Here is a 5360-nt window from a genome sequence, read left to right as displayed (position 1 = left end):
TAAGGAAGACCGAAGAAGAGTTGATGCTTTTGAGTTGTAGTGCTGGCGAAGAATGCTGAAAGTACTATGGACTGCTAAAAGAACTACCATATCTGTCCTGGAGGAAGTGCAGCCAGAATGCTCCTTGGAAGCAAGAATGGCCAGACTTCGTCTCACCTATTTTGGTCATGTTGTAAGAAAGGACCACTCCCTGGAGAAGGATGTCATGCTTGGTAGGGTGGAGGGTCAATGAAAGAGGGGGAGGCTTTCAATGAGATGGATTGACACGGTGGCTGCAATGATGGGCTCAAGTATAGCAGGGATTGTGGGGCTGGTGCAGGATCAGGCAGTGTTTTGTTCTGCTGTGCATGGGGTCGCTACGAGTCAGAAATGACTCGACGGCACTTAACAACAACAATAACAATAAAAAAAAAAATGTTGCCAGAAATCCAAGACAGATTCAGAACAGGACATGAAATAAGAGACATCATTGCTGAAATCAGATGGATCTGGGTGGAAAGCAGAGAATTCCAATAATGCATTTACCTGTGTTTTATTGACTGTGCAAAGGCATTAGACATGTGGATCAGAAAAAAATTATGGACAACAATGAGAAGAATATTAATTACATAACATTTAGTTGTGTTCATGTGGAACCTATACATAGACCAAGAGGCATATTTGAACAGAACAAGGAAATACTCCATGGTTTAAAATCAGAAAAGATGTGCATCAGCCTTTTATCCTTTCACCATACTTATTCAATCTGTGTGTTCTGAAAATAATCTGAGAAGCTGGGCTATAAAAAGAAGAACACAGCATCAGGATTGGAGGAAGACTCATTAACAACCTGTAATGTCCAGATGATACTACCTTGCGTAGTGAAAATGAAGATGACTTGAAACACTGATGAAGATCAGAGACTACAGTCTTCAGTATGGATTACATCTAAACATAAAGAAAACAAAAATTCTCACAACTGGACCAAGAAGGAATATCACAATAAATGGAGAAAAGATTGAAGTTTTAAAGGATTCCATTTTACTTGGATCGACAATCAATGCCCATGGTAGCAGCAGTCAAGAAATTAAATGCATTGTATTGATTGAATCTGTTGCAAAAGACCTTTTTAAAGTGTTAGAGAGCAAAAATTTCACTTTGGAGACTAAAGTATGGCATGGTATTTTCAGTAGCTTTGTTTGCATGTGAAAAGTGGACAATGAGTAAAGAACATCACAGAAGAATTGATGCATTTGAGTTATGGTGGTGGTGAAGAATATTGAGTATACCATGGAGGCTAGAAGAATAATCAAATCTGTTTTGAAGAAAGTGCAGCCAGAATGCTCCTTAGAAGTAAGAACAGACAGGCTTTGTCTTACTTGCTTTGGTCATGTTGTTAGAAAGGATGAATCTCTGGAAGAGAGTACAATGGTTGGTAAACTAGAGGGTCAGAAAAATAAGGGTAAGGTCTGCAACAAGATGGTTTGACACAGTGGATGTGATGATGAACTCAAGCACAGTAACATATGGGAAGATGGTGCAGGACAGGGAAGTGTTTCGTTCTGTTATACGTAGGGTTTATGAGTTGAAACCAACCTGATGGCACCCTAAAAACAACAACATACATCAACACAACTCCCTTCTGTAATTGATGCTGTTCCTCCTCTGTTAAGTATACTGAAAAGGACTGCTATCCTAACAACAATATCAGGAAGACTGATATCACATTTAGGCTCACATATATACTATATATCTATATCTATATCTATATATATATATATAGATATATAAATTAACAATATAAATACAAGTGATATTATCGTGAATGTATCCTTAAAATTGTAAATACTAATGACTATTTCTATATATTGCTTATTTTTTTTGTGTGGAAGGGGCTCTTAGGGACAAGGAATCCCCCTGTAAATAGATAACAATCACCTACAAACTGGTCATGTTCCAGAGCTTATCCCTCAAGTGTGCCTAAACCCACACTTCAAATACCACGTTTTGGTGAATATAGTAGTCACACTGTAGATCTCAGACCAGCACACAGTGGATGAACACTTTTGTGTGTGAAAATACAGCTCTTCTGCATATTATAATCTGACTCATAACTATAAGTCTAATGAAATCTCCTCTTCCAAGGAAAAGAAAGAGACATACACACTCAGAATGTTGTTGTTGTTGTTATGTGCCATAGAGTAGGACCTGACTCATAGTGACCCCTTCTTGGGTTTCCGAGGCAGTATCACTATGGAAGTAGATTGCCCCATCTTCCTTCCGAAGAGTGATGTGGTCAGATTAAACACGTTAAGACTCTAGGCAAGGAAAAGGAAACCAATTGTCCCTTTACAGAAGAAGAGAGTAACAGTAAACTAGTCAACCTGTGAATTTCTAATTAAACAGAATTTCTAATTAAACAAAAACTTTATCTGATTATTTACCTCCTATTAAGACAGAGCATATTGGCCCTACAAGATAAACAGGGTAGCTAAATGAGCCAACATCCCCTCCCCTTATGGTATTAACCTTGGCCTCCCTGGGATAGCCAAACCAGCCTGAGTCAGTTTGACATCTATCATAACAACATAGGAATATAGGTAACCTTTAGGTCAGTAAGTGCCTCTTCAATATTAACCTCTCTGCCTCTGTGTGGAGTCTAGCCACTATTTTTTACACATGTGATGTATGGATAAATGTTGTTGTTGTTGTTATGTGCCATCGAGTCAGACCCAACTCATAGCAACCCCTCCTTGGGTTTCCAAGAAAGTATCACTATGGAAGTAGACTGCCCAACCTTTCTTCCGTAAGGAGAAATATGTATTCCTAAATGCACTTGTGAGGAATGTAGAAGTATGCATACCCATGGTTTTGTTTGACCTGTTTCATAAACTGTACATAAGAAAAGCTTGAAAGAGCCTTCCTTTTAGCAGTCTTGAAGGCACTAACCCTGGCTGTTCCCCTTCCTTGGCCAAAGAAATAAAAGTGCTTTTCTGTTCTCCCACTTTGGTCTCTTAATTATTAGATACAACAAGTGATACTGAGCAGAATCTGAATTTTACCTGGTGGCAAATTATAGCAAGGCAGCCAAGGAGTCATCTGCTTGGTTCCAGAGGCATATTGGATAATGGACCAGACCAAGTGCACACCAAGAGATTTCTCCAGGGGACTTCTAGAGGGTTTTCAAGACCTGAGCCACTTCAGACCCAATGGTGATTCAGTGGGAGATGTGAAACAAAGTCATGGTATGCCATGAGAAGGAGGAACAGCTGTCCTCAGTGAGTAACAATTTTAAATAAGCCCACATTGCGAGCTTTGAAAGTTGAGAGGGTTTATCAAGAAGTGGAAGTATTAGCCACTGAGACTAACTTTACAGACTTCAGCCAGTGGGTAATTGTTACTAAGGCTTTGGTAGGACATGGAAAATGTGCGAAGAATTCCTGAATGTAGCCCTTTAGGATGTATTTTAAATAATTGGTAATATTTTGGTTTAGACCTTATGAAGAAAAAGAATTTTTTTTTTTTTTTTTTTCCCTGATACTGCCTGGCCATTACAAGCTGCAAAGTGGGGAAAGATGGCCACTCTAAAGATCTTTAAGGTAAAACACTGTTTTGCAATCAGATCTGTTTTGAACTAGGGAAGAAAAATGGGATTAGAAAATGTATGTGGAAGCTTCCATGACTTTGTTTAGAAATAATAAGTTACAAAAGCAGTGAAAAACGATGGTTCAGAATAGAGCTTATGGATCATGACCACCCGTCCTCCTTGAAGACCCTGAGGATGATTTTCTGGATCTGATACCCTCACACGCATACCCTCCTCAGCCTTTCCCATATCCTGAGCCTCCAGCCCAGCACCCTGGTCAAGCCCTTCCACCCCTTACTTAGAATCCCCTCTACACATGAGGAGTGGAACAGCCTATACACATGCAATTTGATCACAGAACAACTCACTCCTAAGGGGGCCCGTTCCGTAGTTGAAGAAGGGTCAAAGTGCTCTGGACTTTTTTTCTCAGACAAATGTTGATGAGTGATGAAGGGATGGTCTGGGTTCATATCTTCTTTTCTACCTTTTTCTACAATCTTTTTAATTGGAAAAAAATAATCTCCCAAATTATCAAAAGGACACAAAGAGGCTGCATGATCTCTTTTCTTCATATATTTTGCACTCATGCCCTAAAATGAGTGGACTACCAGGTGCTGTGTGAAATTCTTTTAATATCAGAGTAAAGATGCATATTTTTTTTAAGCCTAAAAAGACCCTCACAGGCACAAGAAGCTCATGGCACAAACCCAGCGATAAGCCTGCCCAGGAACCCAACTGGAACCCCAATGCAGCTGGGGAGTATGCATATCTTTCTTATTACTGAGTGTGTACTGAAGGCCTGTGAAAAGCAATTCCAAAACAAAAATACCTAAACAAAATAGATGAAGTCAGACAAAAAAAAAAAAAAAAAGATGACGGGTCTTCAGGGTTTCTTGAGAGGATTTTTACTTCTTTTATACACAAATCTTGGCTCAGAGATCCCTGAAAATTCTCACATAGCTAAAGTGATTTTTAGTGGGCTGCGAGCCCCAGATATTGGGAAGAAGAAAAAAATCAAGAAGGTGGAAGATGGATTAGGCATAGGAATTTCTCAATTAGCAGAAATTGTCTTTAAGATAAAGAGATAAAGAGGCTGAATGAAAGGAACAGACAACACCTAAGATACAGGCAACTTTCCTTGCTGTTGTGCTGCAAGGATATAATCTTGGCCAAAGTAATGGAGGGCTTCTTCATAGAAGGCAAAGAGATAAATCAAGGCTTCCTGGGGGAGAGATCAGTGCTACTGGTACAGAGAAAAGGGGCACTGGAAGAGGAAGTGTTCAAAATTCAGAGAGAAGGAGGAAATATCTCAACAGACCATCCAGTATCCCATGTTTTCCACCCAATAAGAGGAAGAGTCTGATTGAAGACAACTGGAGGCTTCCCCTCCACCAGAACCTCTGGTTACAATGAAGGTAGAGGGAAAGCCCACTCCAATCCTGGTTGACACAGGGGCTGCTCATTCAGTTCATATCCAAAGAGAAGCCCCATTAGAAAAAAGAACTCTGCCAGTCACTGGGGTCTTGTGTAAAGAAATTAGCCAGCCATTTATGAGCCTTCTCATATTCTCATTTAAGGGAAAAGCCCTACCCACTCTCTCCTATACATGCCTGATTGCCTTGTTCTACTACTGTGACGAGATTTGCTGTGTAAACTTTGAGTTCAGATAAACTTTTAAGATAGGCCTATGCACATTCAGATGCCCTGGAACACTGCATGGAGGCTGAAAATGGTTCACTTAACTAAGGAAAAAAAAAAAAAAGGATGACGCAATTGTTCCAATTTCAGTCTGTCT

The sequence above is a fragment of the Orycteropus afer genome, unplaced genomic scaffold, assembly GCF_000298275.1.
Source record: "Orycteropus afer afer isolate SDZICR_OR568_19922 unplaced genomic scaffold, OryAfe1.0 scaffold01164, whole genome shotgun sequence".
NCBI classification, from domain to species: Eukaryota; Metazoa; Chordata; class Mammalia; order Tubulidentata; family Orycteropodidae; genus Orycteropus; species Orycteropus afer.
Note: the sequence above shows the minus strand (reverse complement) of the source record.